Source organism: Callorhinus ursinus, unplaced genomic scaffold (genome assembly GCF_003265705.2).
Source record: "Callorhinus ursinus isolate GAN/ISIS: 27379988/994484 unplaced genomic scaffold, GSC_fseal_2.0 scaffold8, whole genome shotgun sequence".
NCBI classification, from domain to species: Eukaryota; Metazoa; Chordata; class Mammalia; order Carnivora; family Otariidae; genus Callorhinus; species Callorhinus ursinus.
In genome coordinates, this window is record NW_027397070.1 from 4,968,300 (window position 1) to 4,991,744 (window position 23,445).

At 34.3% G+C, this 23,445-nt stretch overlaps 1 long non-coding RNA gene across 3 annotated transcripts in view; it reads left to right on the forward strand.

Moving 5' to 3' along the window:
- LOC112821801 (uncharacterized) overlaps positions 1-21,782 on the forward strand; it is a 353,780-nt gene extending 331,998 nt beyond the window's left edge. For all 3 annotated transcript variants that reach the window (XR_012378853.1, XR_012378854.1, XR_012378855.1), the window contains one exon: positions 20,744-21,782. This is a non-coding gene — a long non-coding RNA (uncharacterized lncRNA). The remainder of the gene's footprint in view (positions 1-20,743) is intronic.
- The last annotated feature ends 1,663 nt before the right edge of the window (positions 21,783-23,445 follow it).

The following is a 23,445-nucleotide window of genomic DNA, read 5'->3' on the forward strand; positions in this document are numbered from 1 at the left end:
AAAAATACATATGTTGATTTGTAAGGCCACTAAAGAGATTTTGTAGCCTGCCACTGTACTTTCTGAAAGGGATGAACTTTTTTAAATCATTCTACTTGGATAATCTACTTAGATAATCTCTTTGGAAATTATCAGGTAATACCTTCTGGTTTAAGATGATGGGCTGAAAATCCATTTGCAGCTCTTTTCTCTCAAAACCTATTTTGAATGATGAAAACATAATTACAAAAACAAATTAGTAATGATAAATAAGGAAGGGAGTAGTGAGAAGATTGGAAAATTTGAGAATTCCCAGAAAAAAAGGACACTGAATACAGTTTTTTTAAGAAATCAGGATAGATAAGCTATATCCCAAGAATAAACATGGTTTTGTCCAAGGGAACCAAGGAGAAGCTCCAAGTTCTAAGTAAACAAATTAAAAAACTGAGTCATAAGGCCACATAAATGGAGTCCATGAGAGGGTTTCATTTATCTTGTTCATTGCTGTAACTCCAACATCTAGAATTGTGCTTGACACATAAATCATTTAATACTTCATGCAGAATTTTACTTCTGGGAGGGTAGGGAAAGCCATATTTCTTTTAGCTCTTTCGTTCTCATGAGAGCTACTCAAGATGCAGAGTTGTATAACCTCAACTTTTTTTTCATTCTCAGGTTCCATTTTTCCCTCTGGGATTCTTTCCAAGACATAGGACCAATGGTGTGCTGAAGTTAGCCTCTATTGCCTCTTGAGAACCAGTTGTTAATTTTTTAGGAATTTTGTAAGAAGATTTTTAAATGTAGCCAATTATTAATTCTGTAATATAAACTACACTTAAGTAAGTTATATTGAAAACAGAGGCCATAAATACTCAGAATTCATTACTTCCTAATTATTTTGCTACCTTTTACTATTATTTATGCTTTTGAGGTTATTTACATCTATCTGCATGCTGGAAAAACTATATAATGGTGTAGCACTGGGCACTTCTTCCCAATTCTGTGTTCAGTGCTAGAAATTGACTATAGTAAGAATATTAACACCACAGAATACAACAAATGCTTCAAACAAGGGCTTTTATTCCTCCCCCCCGGGAGACCTAATTTTTAAGTATTTACCATCATATCACTATATAAAGTCCACTTTAAAAAAAAATTTGTTTCTCAGGCTTTGATCAGAGGATAAACACAATTGTTACTAAATATTTTTATTTTGACAAGTTTCATGTTTACAGTAGCTTGATAGAATAAATAAGCCATATGCTGTCTTTATCTCAACTCACCAACTGTTAATATTTTGTCCCAGTTGCTCTAATTTGCTCTTTCTACATAGGCATTTCTCAAATCCTCCCTCTCCCACCCCCTGCTGAACCATATAAAAATAAGTTGCTGACATATGATGGACATTCGCTTTACATAACCACCAAAATCAAGAAATTTGACCTGTTATATAGCCAAGAAATATAACCCTGGTATAATAACCTTATCTCATATTCATCTTATACCTACTCTCAACTGATGTCCAAAATGTCTTTTGTAGCTCTGATATAGAACGAATCAAAGGTCACCCACTACATCTCGTAATAATGTCTCTTTTTTCTCCTTTAATCTAGATCAGAACCCTACCTTTTTATGTTTCTGTCTTTGGTCTTTTATAATATTGACCTTTTTAAAGAGCCTAGGCTAGTTGTCATGTTGAATTTCCCAGTATCTAAATTTGATTGGTTGTTTTCTCATGTTAAGGTGATACGGTCTGTTTCACATTGCATCATATCAAGAGGCATGTATTATGAGTTTGTCCTACCATATGTTAAGTTTAATTGCTTAGTTAAGGTGCTAAACACAATGCTATCCTTTGTAAAGGTGAATTTTCCCTTAAATTAATAAATAATATGTGGAAGAATATTTTGAGGTTGTCTAAACCTGTTTCCATAACTTTTAACCCAGTACTTTTAACATCTATTACTGGTTTTGTCTAAATCAATATTATTATTGTGAATACTGATACAAATGGTATTAAATCTTATTTAATGGTTCAGAATTCTTAAAATTATTTGACAAATAGGCACACTTAACACAGTTATAATCATAATAATCAAGAATGAAAATTTTATAAATCATAACAATGTAAAATTAATAATATAAATAACAAACATTTGATTTAGGTAACTGGAAATATGATACAGTTCTGATTACCTTATTTTTCATATCAAGGAGTCATTTAAATCAAAGATTGCTTCCAAGATTATTTTAAGGCATTATTTAAAGTCATATAGGCAAATTGTAAAGCAAGATTTCTCAACAGCAGCACTACTGATTCTTTTAGATAGGATGATTTTTTATCATGAGGGGCTTGTCCTATGTAGGATGTTTAACAGCACCCCATCTCAGTGCATTAGATGCCAGTAGCAGCCCCCAATTGTTGCAACCAAAAATTGCTCCGGACTTGCCAAATGTTCCCTGGGGGTCAAAATTGCCCTTGTTTAGAACCACTGTGTTTTATAATATAAATATGTCTATCAACCCAAAAAGGGAATGATGAGAGGCAGAAAGTATTATAACTCCATTATCATTCATTATAACACAAAATCCTTATATAGCTGCCCAATTATGATAAATTAAGAAATAGAGTTATATCATTTAAAATGATAATAAAGATAAAGACTTACTAAGATATAAACTTTCTCATTTTGCTTCTGCAAAGAGGACAGAAAAGAGAGGAGTATATTTCCTTGATGTTCAATTTTTCTGTTCTGTTTAAGGTTTTTCTTTACATGAACATATATCATGACTTTAGTGAGTTAAAACTAGAATAGATGTGAATATACAAATAAATGAATATATTTCTGAGAAAATAGAGAGTTCCTAAGCAAATGACAAGGAGATTAATTCTCTCTTTCCCTTCTTACACACATTTTCCTAATTATAGTGATTCTTCCTCTTGTCTTCTCTCCCAGCCTGGAGTCCTCTGGTTCCACAGTGGCCTTTTAAAATATCTGGTGCTGAGAAAACATTTACTCTGAGCTACAGCGTTTTTACCATGCTGTACCCTCACTCTCTTTTACCCCACTACATTGGGGTAGGAATATTAAGGATTGGTGGGAAAGGAGGGAAGGGATCTTGTTCTCCTCTTGGATTTGGCACTAAGTATTTGGTTTTTCACACTTCAATAAATCACTTACATTTCCAGATGCCTGAGAGCTTATCTTTAAAATAAGTGCAATTGATTAGATGACTCAATTCTTTAACAGCTCTAAAATTTTAAGTTTCTTGGAAAAAAATGAATCAACATTCTCTTTATACCTACAATCTATTATTATATTTGAATGAATGACAAAAATACTATTTTTGCAGAAAACAAATTCTGAAGAATAATAATTGTAGTGCTTTAAGCTTAAATTTTGGGGGGTTAACTCATTAAAATAGCATTTATATGTGTACTGATACATATATTTATGTATTAAAAAGCATTAAATAATGGCTGCTTCAACACATTTATTGCATTTGAATGAGCAGATTTATACTTTACTTTTCAAAGAATATACCCAGTTTACAATTCTTTTTTCTCTACACTAAATCTTGTTTCTGACAAGTGGTTGTCTCCATTGGCTTGAATTGAGACATAAAAATACACATAGAACATTTTTCTTAAAGTCATCTAAAAAGATGAAAATTTTTCTCTCAGGAAGCCACTTGGACTTTCTCATGACACTACATGGATGTCAAATAAGCACATTAATAAGATACTCAAAATCAGCAGTCATTGGGGAAATACAAGTTGAAACCAAGAGATACCACTATATACCTATTAGGATGGCTAAAACAATACCAAGGCTTGCAAGGACACAGAGCAACTGGAACTCTCATACATTGCTGGTGGGAATAAAAATGATACAACCATTTTAGAAAAATAGTTCTTACAAAGTTAAACATAAGCTTATCATATGACTTAGTAATTTTACTCCTAGATATTTACCTGAAAGAAATGAAAACTTCTGATTGCATATAAAAACCTATTTGCAAATGTTTCTAACAGTCTTATTACTGTCAAAAATAGGGAAAACCTGAGTGTACCTCAGCTGATGAATAGATAGTGGTATATCTGCACGATGGAATATTACTCAGCAACAAAAAAGGAACAAACTAATGATACACACAACAACATGGATGAGTCTCAAATGCATATGCTAAGTGGCAGAAACCAGATAGAGAAAGTAACATACAGTATGATTTTATCTATATGGCATTCTGCAAAAGTTTGCCACGAGCTAAGGTCGTAGGAGGAGTTGACTATAAATGGCAGCAAGAGGAATTTTTTAGGATGGTGAAATTGTTTTGTATCTTAATTGTGGTCATGGTTATATGACTGTAAGCATTTATCAAAATGTATAGGACTGTACATCAAAAAGAGTGAAATTGATTTCATGTAAATTTAAAAAGTGACTAAAATAACAATTACAACAATAATAAAAGTCTAGATGAGAAATGATGCAAAAAACTGAGTGACACAAAGAAAGGAAGTAACTTGGGGTGCCTGGGTGGCTCAGTTGGTTGAGCATCCGACTCTTGATTTTGGCCAAGGTCATGATCTCAGAGTCCTGAGATTGAGCCCCACGTCAGGCTTCTCACTCAGTGAGGAGCCTGCTGGAGATTTCTCACTCTCCCTCTGTCCCTTTCCCCACTTGCATGCTCTCTCTTGCTCTTGCTCTGAAGTAATAAATAAATACACCTTTTTTTTTTTAAAAAAAAAAAAAAGGAAGTTACTTATGGCCTAATTTCAAGTGATCTATTAGAAGGTCAAATCTCAGCTTCAGTGTTCTCTCCTCAAAACGACTTCCCTAACTATTGAGTGTAAAGTATCTACTTGTTGGATACAGATTTTATTTATTTGAGAGAAAGAGAGTGTGCACGAGTGTAGGGGAGGAGCAGAGGGAGAGGGCAAATAGACTCCATGCTGAGCACAGAGCCTGAATGGGGGGCTCCATCTCATGACCACAAGATCATGACCTGAGCCGACATTTAACCATCTGAGCCACCCAGGCACTCCCCTACCTGTTATTCTTTATCACAGTTTCTTAATTTAATTCTCTGCCTTGCACTTATTTCTAGTCTAATATTTTCTCATTTACTTATTTTTAAAATTATTTTTTATTATCTGTATTACCTGTATTAGAATGTAAGCTCAATAACAGCAAGGACCTCTCCTATCTCATTCACAACTGTGAACCAAGGACTTAGAATGACATTTGGCATAAAGGATCATGTGTGTATATATGTATATTCAACATATATATACATATATGTTGAATGACTGAATGGGAACAAAGTCAGTCTTGGAACTTCAAGGCTGGATAGACAAACTTTTTAATGAAATGACTGAGTCATGAAATAAAATTGATCACAATTGAAATGACAAGTGGATGTGTCCCCAAAGCAGTACATATTTAATAAATATCCATATATGATTAATATTAATTGGAAAGTAAAGTGATAAGGGATAAACTTGACTAAAATATTTAGATAGTGCATTAGGAAAAGATAGACAAAAATATAAACTATAATAAGAGTTTGAACTAAAAGTTCAAGATCAGTAAGGCAAAAACAGTTCAATTTAAAACCATCTATAAGGAGTGCCTGGGTGGCTCAGTGGGGTTAAGTGTCAGTCTTGATTTCTGCTTAGGTCATGATCTCAGGGTGGTGAGATGGAGCTCCAGGTCAAGCTCCCTGCTCAGCAGGGTGTCTGTTGGAGATTCTCTCTCCCTCTCCCTCTAAACCTCCCCCTCACTTGTGTGGGTGCACGCGTGCTCTCTCTCTCTCTCTCAAAAAAATAAATCTTTAAAAAATTTTAAAAAAGTTAAACCATCTATAAGATGAAAGAAAAGAGTATAGTTTTTGCATAATTTGGGCAAGAACAGAATTATATAATTTGCACATACTTGGAAGAAAAGCAACTAGCCTCGGGATTGTCACCAACAAAGGACTGCATATATTCAAGACAATAGAGTTTAGGATACCAGTCAACTCCCCCATTAAAATGAAATATTGTCAGAAATGGGTTGTATATCCCTGGTTTAGGCATAAGATTAGGTGACAGTGTGGGATCATCCAAACAGGACTTTCTCATTTATTTATTTATTTACTTACTATATTAAAAAGGAGACTAGGAAATGTTAGTTTTGAGTTTTGTATAAATATGCAAATCTAAGCTTGCTTGTTTGAGAACATATGGTATTCTATACATGAACATTTTTTTCTCAATGACCTATCTCTATCAGTTTAATTCTGAAAAAATTAGAGAGCAGATTGGTGTTGTTTTGACTCCTCAGCTTATCAATATCACTGAAAAGACTGGTTCCTAGATGGGAGACCTGACAGTTTATTCTCTGGAAGTCCTGGTTAATAAATAGGGATTATAGTGATCTTGAAAAATTGTTGTAAATGTACTACTCCCACTATTTTCACTATTTCTTTTTGCCAAGGATGAGGTTGCCTAGGTATAGGAGTTAGAGCAAGGGGTTGTTAACACAATTATTATCACTTAGCTGAATATGGAAACTGAGGCATTTTACGTTTTTTTTAAATATTTTCTAAGATCTAAATGAGCCAACAGGTAATCAAGAACATCCTACACTAATATTAGTATATGGCCTGAAAGTCCATCTTAAACAGTTATTTATTTCCTCATCCCTTTATCCTTTCATTTATTCAGAAGTATTTATGAGATATCTGTGGTGTAACTGGCCCCGTTTTGGGTTCTTATTCCTTCTTTGAGACATTTACTTGCAACTCGCATCTTTGGAAATATGTGCCAACACTCCTGTCATTTACTTATACTCTTGATGTGACACTTTTGACAAGGCTCTGAATATCTGTTCTTAAAAGATAATTTTGCAACAAAGGGAATACCATGAACTATTTTGCAAAATACTTAGATCAATCTTTTTCTATATAAAAGAATAAAATGGTAACTTAAGGGATAGGACAGGAGAGGTTTCCCCAAGAAAAAAAGATGCTGAATAAGATGTTTGAAAGGAGAAAGAAATCTCACCGGCAGGAAGCTGGAAAGTGTATGGATACTATCTGAATATAGATTGATATTTATTTTAGTGTAGAGAATAAAGGAGATAGTTCCTTTAAAAAAGAGTTTCTCCCTGTCTTGTGGTGTTTCAAAACTTCAAGCTTAACAGAAAAAAATCCAAACTAGGCCTGTCTAAGAATAGGGAGTTGTCTGTTATTTTGGCAATATTCTAAGATTAATATCCAAAGATTCCATAACATCTCTATCAGAGAAAAGACAAGAAAAAGAAAATGAACATGCCTCATGTATAATTCTTTATGTCTCTCTATAATAACTACAAAAACAATAGAGTTCACTTTAGAACACAAATTTCTTATGACATTGAATGTAAATTCGGAGTCAAATTTAAATTTTAAATTTTAAAAAGATTTGAACTCGTTTAGGAAGTTTATCAAAATTTTTAAAAAATAAGCAAAGAAAAAAAATAAGAAAGGTTATAATACTCATTGCATTCACTCAGTTAAGAAACCAAAAGGTTGACTCACATTTTATGAGATGACTATTTCTCTCTTAGTTAAAAAAAAAATAAAATAAAAATTAATTGGTGGGCAAGAACTAAAAAAAAATAATATTCAAGAAAAAAATAACGTTCAAGAATGCTTTTAAAAGGATTTTAATTGTTGAAATTGCATAGAGAAATTAGAAAACTTTGGGCTATTTAATGAGCAGCATGTACACATTGTTATAACCACTATGCATGATGTAAGTTAAATTATTCTTCTCTCATTGTTATTGACCTCATTCCACAATGTTAACAATCATTACAATAGCAGGCATTTATGCAGTACTTAAATGTGTTTGTTCTTTTTATGAACAGCATAAATAGCAAAGCCACTTTGGCAATTATCTGGTTAAATTTATGTTTCTTAACTGAAGATCAGAACCTTTGTGACATTAATGGATGATATATTGTATCTTATATCCTCATAGTTGACTAATAAGCACATATTCAAATAAACAAAAATGAATAATACCAAAATATTTGTCAAGTATATTTATATATAAAGGGGTTTACATATAAATTCTCTTGCAAAATAGGCATTGATCTTAACTTTGTTTCCCATTTTACTTTCTTCTTTCCTTGACTTTTTCTGTACTAAACTATTATTTGCCATAAAACTAAAAAACCATATGCATCAGCATATCCTATAACCAGTGGATCCTAAGAGTTAATTTATTAGAAGATTTCATGCAAAATTAATTGGAATGGTAGAGAAATAACAGGCTGAGTGTATTAAATTTCCCTGTTAGAAAATATTACCTGATTTTTTTGTGTAGGCCTGATCATATATCTCTTTGGTAGAGAGCAGGGCATAAGAGAGCGTGTTAAATAGCTATAAAATACTTATATTCAAAAACGAGAAGTAAGTTCATATGACCACTGTTAGAAATTTTAGGATTTGGAAGTTTAAAAAAAGCTAGAAACTTTAAGAAGCAACAGTTATTGTTTATGGTTTCATTCTCCCAGGAGATAAATTAGATGTAATGTGGATTTGTGAAAAGAGGATTGAAACAGGAATCAGCAGGCCTAGCTAGAAGCTCTAAACCCTTCAGCAAATTACAGCTAAGTCCTTAGTCAATGTACTTTACTTTTCTAAGCCTCAGTTTTCTTCACCTTTATGTAGGGAACGACTATATCTACTCTGAGTAACTAAACCACTTATTATGAATAACGGTAATATAAATGAAAACATTTTTTTACATTCTAAAAGTACTACAATGTATTCAGAGTATGCCAAATGATGAAAGCTGATGGCACAGTTTTGCTAAGACTATAGACTTCCTGGTCCAGGCTACAGCATTTGAGATGACTATTCAGAGAATCTAGGGGTAACATGATTAAGGGGGTATATATCATTCTTGTGGTCAAGGAGGGAAGCCAGAAGTCAAGGCCACAGAAGACATAGGAAACATCATTTCCAAAGTGTGAGACAAAGCTGTTAACGGGAAATTATTTCTAGAGTCAAGAGCCAAAAGAAACAGGAAAAAGACAAGAAATCTATCACCTGTGGGAATGGATGGTTGTGAGGGAGGCTGTTGACAATTGGAGGGCACAAAAGCCACTTTATTGTGCTTATTTTATGACCCTGAGCCTAGAGTCTGATGAATTAAAGGGACAATATTGTACTGGGTGACATTTAAGAGAGAATACCTCTAGGCAATAACTTTCATATTAACCCTCATAAGGTCGATGGCATTCTCTCCTTTACAGTATGAACAAGAAATATTACTACAGGGAGATGAAAGGATGTACCAACTTTTACATAGTAAATAGTTGCAGCAGTGTGACCCATGGAACCTGTGTTTTTTGTTTTCAGACTTTTGGGACGGTATGGTCATACAGAGTTACCCATAAAGTTAAAAATTATGTATATCTCACAATTGTTAATTTAAAACTTATTCTTCTATGTTATAAGCCAATTAATTTTGTCTTGTAATGCTCTTGTTACGGTGAACTACAAAATCAATAAAAAAAGCCAAACTCCTTTTTTTCAGAATCCAATAACTACAAACAAAGTACACAGAAAAGTTTTGTATTTTTATGCAATAAAAAACTGTGTTCACAGTAATAGCTCTAACACATTAAAATTATTGGTTGTTACTAATCACATGAAATAAAAATAAAATAAAATAAAACACTAAGTGAGTTAAATAATTATACTTAATAATAGGTCCTAAAGGTCATATAAAGGTCAAGACAACAGTTGGTGCTCTCCTAGCTTGTAGGAAAAACAAAGCATAAGACTGTGCTGATCAGTTACTTCATGAATGATGCTAAGAAATTGTCAGAGATAAATAAAATCAAATTCAATATATTTTTAATCTATTTTTTAATACCTAAGTTTTTGAAAACTGGTAACATATATAAAACCAGGATGATTTCAGAAGTCATTCATGAATATCTATTTCTCTTTACACTGCTTTATTGAGTAGTTTATTGTTCAGTTTATTATATTTTTTGTTAATGAGGACATCTTGTCTCTTCCACAGTAAGTGAATACAATATACCAGTGTAAATGGGAGGTTAAATGAATTTGCAGTATTTTGGCTGTCAATTTTAATATTTTGCTCTAATTTTGACAAAATGAACAAGGGAATTTGCAGACAAGGTTTGCTCAGCTTGAGTGCTGGCCATATTTCATTGGTGGTTTTAAAAATATATGTTAAAAAAAAGATGAAGATAGCAGGAAGGGAAAAATGAAGGGGGGAAATCGGAGTGGGAGACAAACCATGAGAGACTATGGACTCTGAGAAACAAACTGAAGGTTCTGGGGGCGGTGGGGGGATGGGTTAGCCTGGTGATGGGTATTAAAGAGGGCATGTACTGAATGGAGCACTGGGTGTTATACGCAAACAATGAATCATGGGACACTACATCAAAAACTAATGATTGTAATGTATGGTGATTAACATAACATAATAAAAAAAATTTAAAAAAAAATACCAGGGTTTGAAAGGTCATCCAGGCATGCTTTAAAGTAGATTTTAGCATAACATAGCCATCAAATACAATACCTATTTTATGAAATTTTTATGACATCTTTACCCTAAGTATAATTATGTCTGCACCTTTTTCCTTCAGTATTGAACAATGAATTAACTATCTTTATAAAAAAGGTCAAAGTTTTACCAAACTATACATTTCCAAAAAAAATATAAATAAAATTCACATGAGGAAAGCACTATTTTTTTTTTGAAGAACCACTGTTGTTGCCTGATTTGTCCTTTATCTCAACCCTAGTGTTGTTTCTTGCTAACCATGTGAAATAATGAATATTTTCATAGTTCTTGACCAACTGAATATGCTGAGGCTAATGAAAATAAATCATATATTTTAGATATGTAGAAAGAACTTTCAACCATGTCCTCATTAACTCCAGTTCTTTCTCAAAAAGTGTTGAAAATATTTTTTGCTGAAATTTAACCACAGTTACTCTTCATTTTAACTCCAGGAAAAAGTAGAAAAAGTTGTTATCCTCAAAATATATTTTTAAGGAGCTTTATTGAGGTAACCTCTTTCTCTTCCCCTCCTCTTTGTATTGATAAAAGAAAAAAATAAACATATATTTATTCTTATTTTTACACAGATTCATTTAAAAATTTATTATTAAGTTAACATACAGTAAATGGACTTTTTGTGTGAACATGATTTCATTAATCTGGAGTAAATACTTAAGTGTAAGATTGCTGGGTCATATGATATATGTAGAACTTTATGAGAAACTGGTGAACTATTTCTCAAAGAACCCACACCATTTTGCATTTCCAGGAGCAATTTATGAGAGTTCCAATCCTCCCCATTCTCCTTATCATCATCAACATTTGATACTGTCAATATTTTTAATTTTAGCTATTATTATCAATATGTAGATTTAATTTGCATTTTCACAATAATTTTGAGTGAATGTTCCGATGTTGAAGATCTTTTCATGTGTTTATTTTCCATACGTTCATCCTCTTTAGTGATATGTTTGTTCAAGTCTTTGACCATTTTAAAACTGGGTTGTTTTTTATGTTGTAGAGAGTTTTATTTGTTTTATTACATTGTAGAGAGTTCTTAATATAGTCTGTATATAATATATTGTAGATATATTTTTGGTCAGATATGTGCTTTGCAAATATATTATCCTGGTCAGTAGTTTGTCTTTTAGTTTTCATGATAGTGCCTTAAAAGAAACAAAAGTTTTTAATTTTGATGAATTCCAATTTATCAATTTTTTTTCTTTTAGGGAATGTTTTTGTGTGTCATGTCTAAGAGCTTTTTACCTAGTCACAGGTTATGATGATTTTCTCCTATGTTGTCTTCTAAAAGGTTCATAATATTCATTTTATTTTTAGATTTACAATCCCATTTGAACTGCTCTTTGTAAACGGAGAGAGTGTTAGACTGAGGTTCATTTTTTTGCATATGGTTGTTCAGTTTTCCAATACCATTTATTGACAAAATTCTCCATTCTCCATTGAATTGCTTTTGCACCTTTGTCAGAAATCAACTGACCATATTTGTTTGTTCTATTTCTTAACTCTTTTTGTTCCATAGATCTGTGTGTCTATTCTTTGACAAGTGTCTTAATTACTGTGGCATTATTTTGAGTCCTAAAATCAGATAGTGGCGTTCTTCTTACCTCATTCTTCTTTTCCAAAAATGTTTTGTTATTCTATTTCTTGTATATTTTCAAAGAAGCTTTAGGATTAGCTTCACAGATGAATTTCCTTGAGTTTCTGTTGTACCTTTTATTAAACTTCTCGATTTGAGGGTTGTACAATAGATGAATTGACTACAGAAACAAATGGGTTAAAAACACATTAACAATTTAAATGAAGAGACAGGAAACTTGAATTCTTACTAATGAGAAGAAAGTTAAGTCATATTAATAAACCTAATAATAATATGTCAAAGTGATTTTTAAGAACTGCATTTAAGTATTAGAATTTATCCTCTAAGAGGCACTACAGAGTAGTTTCCAAAAAAATGAAAGATTTATTTAAAAAAAGGAAAATTATGAAATGTTTGTACATTAGGAAAAAAAAAACTCTAGTAACAGAACAGAATGAACATTCTAAAAATGTTTAAAAGTACTGTGATTCCATAGGGAGCTTATGTGTATGAGAAGAGAGGAGGGAGTAAGAAAGGGAGGGGATTCCAGAAAATGGCCTGAAGAAAGAGTACTAGCCATTGAATCTGTCAAATCAAACAGACATCTGATGTCCAAGAACAGTTTTGGAAACATTGTTCCCATTACTCCATTGGAGCCCTTGAGTAACTAGCAGAAGGATATGATGTTTCTCATTAACGCCCCTTGGAGACTTTTAAATGGAAGAACAAGTGCTTTTTTCTCAGAAAGATTATTAAAGGAAGAAAAGGATATTTAAGACAACAAAAAAAGAAGGTCTCTTAGGAGCTTAAGAAGATGACAGAGGAGGAGAACCCTCAGCTTATCCTGTCCCACTTTTACAACTAGGTATCCGCATCCAAGTCAGTAAACCAGAGAGTGATCTGACAGAACAAACTCCACAACTACATATACACAAGAAGCTGTATCTGAAAGTTTAGGAGTCAGGAAGGCCAAGAGAGGGGCTACCTGCAGGAAGGAGGGAGCTATTGCATGTGGAGAGTGCAGAGAAATAGGCCCTCTCACTGGGGAGTTCACACTGGGAAGAACAATCCTCATAGCTTTTGGTTTTAAAAAACAAAGGGGCTGAATTCTGTGAGTTTATAAAACAAGTGGGACTTGGAGCCTGGAATTTTAAAAGTCAGCTGAGTAAGCACTGGGAGAGCTCAGAGGGAGAGTGGTAGCTGGGGTTGCTGCCCTTAAAGAGACAGCAGCCTGCATAGGGAGGCAACATAAAAATGGCAGTTTATACAATGCCAGGGCAAATGGGAGACAGATCTGTTCATACTGATTTCAGAGCATGTTGGTGGACTTCCCCCCAAACTGGCAGGTACCATTTTCCTCCCCTGCCCCCACTGCCAACATAAACACAGAGCCACCCACAGGAGGCAAGGCTGCATAGACACCTGCTACCTAACCTGCTAGCAGTGCACCATGCCTATGAGTTCTTCTGAGGACTCACCCACTCCAAGCCTGCTGGCCTTGGCCCTGGGCAAAGGGCAATTTTGTTAAAGCTGTGCATGCCCTGTCCAGCTACAAAGAACATAGTTGCTGTCCCATGCCATACCCATCTGCTGCACCCAGCCATGTGCCCCCAGCTGCTGGCCAGTGCTGTGCCCAGCTGTTGCTGCGGACCAAGCCTCATCCCCTGGCAACATTGTGCCCTGGGCCCAGCCTTGCCCAGCCATCCAGAGGTGCTGCATCCAGCCTCACACCCCTGGCCACCCCAGCACACAGCCCGCAGCTATTACAGCACTTCAGGGAATCCAGCATAGAACTGGACAACTGCACTGAAAGGAGATGTATTTCAGACACAACAGCAGTGCATAAGCAGTACACATAGGACACTCTCCTGAAATGTCAGGTTCTGGTAAACAGGGGATACTGCACTCGGTCACTTCAGGATCTCTTCTTCATAAAGTCACTACTTTCAAAAACAAAAGACACAGCTGCTTTCTTAACTCACAGAAACAGACACAAAAATAGGCAGACAAAATGAAGAGACAGAGAAATTTATCCCAAATGAATGAACAAGATAAGGGCACAGTGAGAGATCTAAGCAAAACAAATATAAGTAACATGACTGATAGAGAATTTAAATCAATCATCATAGGATACTCACTGGACTTGAGAAGAGTGGAAGACATGAGTGAGACTCTTAACACAGAGATAAGGAATAACATATCATAGACAAAGAGCTCAGTAAACAAAATGCAAAACATGCTTGATGGAATGAACAGCAGGACGAATGGAAGAAACAGAGGAGGAAACAGAGGATTGAATTAGTGACTTAAAAGACAGAGTAATGGAAAGTAATCAAACTGAACAAAAGAGAGAAAAAAGAATTATTCAAAATGAGCATAGACTTAGGGAACTCAGTGACTGCATCAAAGGTAGTAACATTCATATTATAGGAGTCCCAGAAGAAGAAGAGAGAGAAAAGGGGGCAGAAAATTTATTTGAAGCAATAATAGCTGAGAACCTCCCTGAAAATTTCGGGGCAGAAAATTTATTTGAAGAAATAATAGCTGAGAACTTCCCTGAAAATTTCGCTAATCTAGAGAAGGAAACATATTCAGATCCAGGAGTCACAGAGAAATACCATTAAAATCAACAAAAGCAGACCCACACCCACACATATTGTAGTTAGATTGGCAAAATATAGTGATAAAGAAAAAAATTTAAAAGCAGCAAGACAAAAGAAGTCAGTAACTTATGATGGAAAATCCACAAGCTTAACAGGAGTTTTTCAACAGAAACTTTGCAAGCCAGAAGAGAGTGGCATGATATATTCAAAGTGCTGAATGGGAAAAATATGTAGCCAAGAATATTCTATCCAGCAAGACCATCATTCAGAATAGAAGAAGAAATAAAGAGTTTCCCAGACACACAAAAACTAAGGGAGTTCATGATCATTAACCTAGCCCTACAAGAAATATTAAAGGGGACTCTTTGAGTGGAAAAGAGGGCCAAAAGTGACAGTATAGAGGTAGGAAACACAAAAGCAGTAAAAATTAATATTTCTGTAAAAAAAATCAGTCAAGGGACTAACAAAAAAGAGATATAAAATGTAATTGCATATATTTTAATTGTGGGGAGGAGAGGACAAAAGAATGGGTTCAAACTTAAATGACCTTCAAATTAATATAGACTTCTTTATGCAGAAGAGGTTATATATAGACCTAATGTAACCATGTATCAAAAAAACACTAATAAATATGGAAAAAATAGAGAAAAAAATCCAATTATATAATCAGCAAAACGTGAAAGACAAGAAAGGGTCAGAGAAAATCATTAGAAATAACCACAAAATAAGTAATAAAATGGCAATAAATACATACCTAACAATAATTACTCTGAATATAAATAGACTAAATGCTCCAATTAAAAACATAGGGTGACAGAATGGATAAAAAAACAAACAACAACAACAACAAAAAATCCATCTGTATGCTGCCTATAAGACACTCATTTTAGACCTAAAGTCACCTGCAGATTGAAAGAGAGAGGATGGGGGCAGGGCACCTGGTGGCTCAGTCAGTTAAGCATCCAACTCTTGATCTCAGCGTAGGTTTTGATCTCATGGTCCTGAGTTTGGAACCCATTTAAAAAAAAAGAGAGAGAATGGAGAAACATCTATCATGCACATAGATGTCAAAAGAAGTCCAGAGTAGCAATACTCATATCAGACAAAATAGATTTTAAAACAAAGAGTGTAACAAGAGTTAAAGAAAGACACTATATAATCATTAAGGGGACAATACAACAAGAAGTTTTAACAATTGTAAATATTTATGCACCCAATATAGGACCACCCAAATACATAAAATAATAACAAGCATAAGGGAACCTAATCAATAATACAATAATTGTAGGGGACTTTAACACCCCACTTACATCAGTGGACAGATCATCTAACAGAAAATAAACAAGGAAACAGTGGCTTTGTGTGACACAGTGGACCAGATGGATGTAATGGATATATTCAGAAAATTCCATCCTAAAACAGCAGAATACACATTCTTTTCAAGTGCAGTTGGAACATTCTCCAGAATAGATCATATATTAGCCCACAAAACAAACCTTACCAAATTCAGGAAGATTGAAATCATACCATGCATATTTTCTAACCATGCTATGAAAGTAGAAGTGAATCACAAGGAAAAAAAAATATGGAAAGACCACAAGTAAATGGAAGTTAAATAACATGCTACTAAACAATGAATGGGTCAACCAGGAATTAAAAGAAATTTAAAAAGTACATGGAGGGGTGCCTGGGTGGCTCAGTTGGTTAAGCAACTGCCTTTGGCTCAGGCCCTGGGATCAAGCCCCTCATCGGGCTCCCTGCTCACCAGGGAGTCTGTTTCTCCCTCTTCTGCTTCCCCTGCTTGTGCTCTCTTTCTCTCTCTCTCTCTGTCAAATAAATAAAATAAAATCTTTATAAATAAATAAATAAATAAATAAATAAATAAATAAATAAATAGTACGTGGAAACAAAATGAAAATGAAATCACAAGAGTCCAAAACCTTTGTGATGTAACAAAGGCAATTCTAAAGGGGAAGTTTATAGCCATACAGGCCTACCTCAAGAAGGAAGAAAAATCTCAAATAACCTAACCTCATACCTATAGGAGCTAGGAAAAGAACAACAAACAAAACCTAAAACAAGGAGAAGGAAGGAAATGATAAAGATTAGAGTGGAAATAAATGATATGGTAACTAAAACAAGCAGACAATCAAAAGAGCCAATAGAACAGATCAGGGAAACAAGGAGCTGGTTCTTTGAAAAAAATCAATAAAATTGATAAGCCTCTAGACAGACTTATCAAGAAAAAGAGAGAAAAGACTCAAATAAAATCACAAATGAGAGAGGAGAAATAACCACCAACACCACAGAAATAAAGACAATTATAAGCGAATACTATGAAAAACTGTATGCCAACAAATTGGGCAACCTAGAAGAAATGGATAAATTTCTAGAAACATATAAACTACCAAAAAAAAAACAAACAAACATATAAACTGCCAAAACTGAAACAAGAAGATATAGAAAATTTGAACAGACTGATTACCAGCAATAAAATTGAATCAGTAAACAAAAAACTCCCAACAAACAAAAGTCTTGGACCAAAAGGCTTCACAGGTGAATTCTACCAAACATTTAAAGAAGAATTTCTACCTATTCTATCACCTTATTTCAAAAATAGAAAAGGAAGGAAAACTTCCAAGTTCATTCCATGAAGCCAGCATTCCCCTGATAACAAAACCAGATAAAGACACCATTAAAAAAAGAACCACAGACCAATATCCCCGATGACATAGATTTAAAAATCCTCAACAAAATATTAGCAAATTAAAGCCAACAATACAAAATTATTCACCATGATGAAGGTGGGATTTATTCCTGGATTGTAAGGGTGGTTCAATATTTGCAAAGCAATCAATGTGATACATCACATAAATAAGAGAAAGCATATAAACCATATGATCCTGCCATATATGTGAAAAAGCATTTGACAAAGTACATTCATTCCTAATAAAAACCCTCAACAAATTAAGTTTAGAGGGAACATACCTCAAGATAATAAAGGCCATATATGAAAACCCTCTGGGTAATATCATCCTTATTGGTGAAAAACTGACAACTTTACCCCAAACGTCAGGAACAAGACAAGGATGTGCACTCTCACCACTTTTATTCAACATAGTACTGGAAGTCCTGGCCACAGGAATCAGACAACAACAACAACAACAACAACAATAAAAGGCATTCAAATTGGTATGGAAGAAGTAAAACTTTCACTATTTGCAGATAACATGATACTATATATATAGAAAACCTGAAAGACACCACCAAAAAAAATACTAGAACTGGTAAACAATTCAGTAAAATCACAGGATACAGTATCAACGTACAGAAATCTGTTGCATTTTTATACACCAATAATGAAGAAGCAGAAAGAGAAATTAAGAAAACAATTCCATTTACAATTGAACCAAAAATAAGTTACCAGAACTAAACCTAAGCAAAGTGGTGAAAGATCTGAAAACTCTGAAATCTATAAAACACTGATGAAAGAAATTGAAGATGACACAAAGAAATGGAAAGACATTCCACGTTCATGGATTGGAAGAACAAATATTGTTAAAATGTCTATGCTGCTGAAATCAATCTAAGATCTAATGTGATCTCTATCAAAATACCAACAGCATTTTTCACAGAGCTAGAACATAACAATCCTAAAATTTGTATGCAATCACAAAAGACCCCGAATAACCAAAATAATCTTGAAAAAGAGAAGCAAAGTTGGAAACATCACAATTCTGGACTTTAAGTTATGTTGCAAAGCTGTAGTAAACAAAGCAGTATGGTAATGGTGCAAAAATAGATTCATAGACCATTAGAACAGATTAGAAAATCCAGAAACAAACCCAGAATTATATGGTTAATTAATTTTTGACAAAGCTAGAAAGGGAAAAAAACAGTCTCTTCAACAAATGGTGTTGGAAAAACGGACAGCAACATGCAAAAGAATGAAATTGGACTTTCTTACACTATACACAAAAATAAATTCAAAATGCATTAAAGACCTAAATGTGAGACCTGAAACCATAAAAATTCTAGAAGAGAACATAGGCAGTAACTTCTTTGATATTGGTCATAATAACTTCTTTCTGATATATCTTTTGAGGCAAGGGAAACAAAAGCAAAAATAAAGTATTGGGACATCAAAATAAAAAGCTTCTGCACAGTGGGGGAAACAATCAACAAAACTAAAAGGCAACTTATGGAATGGGAGAAGATATTTGTAAATGACATATCTGATAAAGGGTTAGAATCCAAACAATATAACCCCCCAAAATGAATAATCCAATTAAAATGGGTAGAGGACATGAATAGACATTGCTCCAAAGAAGACATAGGGATGGCCAACAGATACATGAAAAGATGCTCAACATCACTCATCATCAGGGAAATACAAATCAAAACTACAATGAGCTGTCACCTGAAATGACTAAAACCAACAACACAAGAAACAACAGGTGTTGGCAAGGATGTTGAAAAAAAGGAGCATTCATGCACTGTTGGTAAGAATGCAAACTAGTGCAGCCATTCTGGAAAACAGTATGGAGGTTCCTCAAAAAATTAAAAATAGAACTACCAGTAATAATAATCCAGTAATCACACTACTGGGTATTTACCCAAAGAATACAAGAACACTGGGGCACCTGGGTGGCTCAGTTGGTTAATCGTCTGCCTTTGGCTCATTTCATGATCCCAGGGTCCTGGGATCGAGACCCATATCTGGCTCATTGCTTGGCAGGGAGCCTGATTTTCCCTCTGCCTGCTGCTCCCCCTGCTTGTGCTCTCTCTCTTTCTGTCAAATAAATAAATAAAATCTGTTTAAAAAAAGAATATAAGAGCACTAATTCAAGGGGAGACAGGCAACCCAATGTTTTTTGCAACATTATTTACCATAACCAAGATAAGGAAGCAGGCCAAGTTTCCAACCACAGATGAATGTATAAAGAAGAAGGTGTATAAAAATGCAACACACCAATGGAATATTACTCAGCCATAAAAAAAACAATGAAATCTTGCCATTTGCAATGAATGGATGGAGCTAGAGAGTATAATACTAAGTGAAATAAGTCAGTCAGTGAAAGAGAAATACCATATGATTTCACTTATGTGTGCAATTTAAGAAACAAGCAAAGGGGAAAAATAAGAGAGACAAATCAGGAAATAGACTTAATTACAGAGAATAAACTGATGGTTTTCAGAGGAGAGGTGGACAGGGGGATGGGTTAAATAGGTGATTAGGATTAAGGAGTGCACTTGTCATGATGAGCACAGGGTGATGGAGGTAAATCTTGAATCACTTTTTGTATACCTGAAACTAATATAACACTGTATGGTAACTAATTTGAATTAAAATAAAAACTTAAAAGTAAAAAGGGACAATAAAAAATAAAAATGCCTAAATTACTTCATATTTTCCATAATGTCATTCTACTTGGTCCATGTGGTGTACTAGACTAGCACATCTAGAGCAGAATATTTTATTTTTAAAGATTTTATTTGACAGAGAGGGAGAGAGAGAGAGAGAGCACAAGCAGGGCGAGTAGGAGAGGCAGAAGCAGGCTCCCCACTGAACAGGGAGCCCGATGCAGGGCTTGATCCCAGGACCTGGGGATCATGACCCAAGTCAAAGGCAGATGCTTAACTGACTGAGCCACCCAGGTGCCCCTAGAGCAGAATATTTTAAAGAAAGAGGCAAATGAATATTCTCTGGAGAACCAAAAATAACAAAAGGAAAGTAAGCTCCTAGGTTCTTTAATTTTTCAAGTACAGTAAACCCTTTTTGTTTTCTGTCGTAATATATCACATCTTCACACAAATTATGAAAATCAGCATAGGTATAATTTTTTGATTGGTATTTTTTTCCATGTCATGTAGGAAACACACTGTTTTTCCCCTCCTTTAGTAACACTGTACATGAACAAAAATGTTCAGACAACGCTAAATTTCATCCCTGTTTTTCTAACCCTTTTCTCTTTTATTTTGTAGAGATTAATTTTAAAGGGAGAACACATACGTTATATTGCTAGATGCCGGAGTGTCTATCAGTAGTGCACTTTTTTGATGAAACACATAGCAAGTATCAACACAGCGAACTCTGAATTGTTACCTGGCACCCTTCCACCAAACAGGATTTCTGCCTCCTTCTCAAGACTGATTCATCTCTAGTTCACAAACAATCTGGCATTGAAATATTTAAGGCACCTACTCCTTTGAGGTCACTGGGAAGGCAAAGAATGAGATCACACCATATAAAAGAAAATTGTGGCATCTTCTCAGCAAATAAAAAGTTCAGTCTCAATTTCGTGCTGAAGTATGAAGTATAGTCTCTGAAGAGAAAGCCAGTTTGGTTTGTTATAGTAGGATTTGTAACTGTGGAGGTGGAAAAGTTTTTCCACTCTGTGAAAGATACTGTGAAATATTTACTGTGAAGAAGCTAGAATAATACCAACCAGTAGTTATAAAAATAAAAGGGGGGTAGGCTTATTTTGGGAAGTTTTATACTTTTTTTATAAGAACTGCTCCATTATTCTTAATACAGACAAAGGTTGAGTCAAGTTTGTGATGCAGTAAATGAAAAGTTAACAGTTCAGCTCATCACTTCAAGTGAATCCATACTGCATTCCTTTCTCTCCCTGTTCTCCCTTGCCCTGCACTTCTTCCTTTTGATTAGCTCTTTCTCTTAACTGGTGAAGCAAGTATTTGTCCTTCAAGTCCAATAAGTTCTAACTGTCATTAATCACAAGTTTCTTTGGTAGGTGTTTAAAAAGTCTAATCGGAGAAGAAGAGCACTAAAGAGAAAATACATGGCACTTTCCAGTAAAAAATCCGATAAAAGGTCAAGAAGGATGATAGCTGAGTTTTGCAGTCTAGATAATATAAAATTAACAATCAAACTATATGTTTCATAATTATATTTTCAAATATCTGTATATTTCAAAAATCTATTATATCCTCTGCTGTATATAGTGAATAGTGTAAATAAATTAATTCTATATTGTATTCTGTCCCCTTTTGTATAAATTGTACACCAGGGCGCCTGGGTGGCTCAGTTGGTTAAGCGACTGCCTTCGGCTCAGGTCATGATCCTGGAGTCCCGGGATCGAGTCCCACATCGGGCTCCCTGCCCAGCAGGGAGTCTGCTTCTCCCTCTGACGCTCTTCCCTCTTGTGCTGTCTATCTCTCATTCTCTCTCAAATAAATAAATAAATAAAATCTTTAAAAATAAATAAATAAATAAATTGTACACCATCTTTAGTGATAGTAAAAGTTGTATGAGGAACATGAAATGGGTAATAGTTTTGGAGATCAACTGTCAGATTCCAAGAAATAAAATGCCAGACACAAATTAGTAATACATCATGTTCCGTATCTCTACACACAGATTATTATTTACTAACTGGGATTCTATTAGTGCCTAAATATTAGAAGCTGGAAATTAAGCTCTAAGGGAGTCACAGTATAATTGGAAACATGGATGATTAGAGTTAAGGAAACTCCTTTAACAGGAACCTCTGTCTGATATATGAATCCTTCAGTAACAGCCATGTAGGAGGATGTTCAAGAAATAGAACAGGCATTGGAATATCTAAATATCTTTTAATAATTCCTGAAGGCATATCTCTATCATCTTAAGACAACCCATGTCAGCTGCTTTTTTTTTTTCCATTTCATTTCAACCATCATTAATTGAGCCCTATTACATATCAGGTAATTATCAGGCTATGTTGATACAAAGAAGAATGAAATTGTTTTTATGAAATCTTAATTATTGTGAAGAAAGGAGTAAAAAGAGAAAGGAATATAAAGTGATATTTTATTGTAATAATCAAAATGTCAATGTGTTGTGTTAGAATATTGTGAAAAATAGATCAGTTCTAGTTAAACTAATAAAGGAGAAATAGTAGAAGAATTTCTACAGTAGGTGACAAGTGAGTTGAGTCTTAAAAGGCAAGGTGTTGATTACCTGAAGAAGAAAAGATGACTTGAGGGAAGAGTTTGGGCAAATGATGTAATCATGGATTAGCATAATCTGTTCAGTGCTTTTTGGGTAATCTAAAGTGTAAGGCACTTGGGAGGAAATGAAACTAGAGAAGCATGTGGGGCAAGGCTGTGTAAATTATAAATATGTGTAAAACTTCAGATTTTTAGATAAACAGGAGACTTCAGAGGATTTTAGGGAGATGGGTGGCATCAGCTATATGCCTTAGATAAATCAGTCTATTGGTAGTGTGGAGGATGGGTTTGAGGGGCCTGGAATATAAAATAGCTAGTATATTTGATTATTTTAGGCCAAAGAGGATGAAGGGCTAAGTGGGCAGAGTAGACCCAGAAATAAAAGTGGTTTTCCAGATTCAGTAAATAATTACTAGGTAAATTTGTCCAGCAGAACATAGATTAGGGTATAGACTTAGGAGTAAGGCTGAGGACTACTAAAAATAACAATAATAGTAAAACCCAGAGTTTCTGACTAGGTGTCTGGATTGTTGCAGAACTGTAAATTGACATGTGGAATTTAGGAGAGAAACCAGATTTGGAAGGAATATGAGTTCCATTTTAGGCATCAGGACTTTAAAAGATCCCTGAGATATCAAAGTGGAAAGATCCAAAAGTTAGGTATATATACAATACATATTTAGTGTTAGGAGAGATCATGGTTACTCATGTTACTTTTGATATCATAAGAGCAT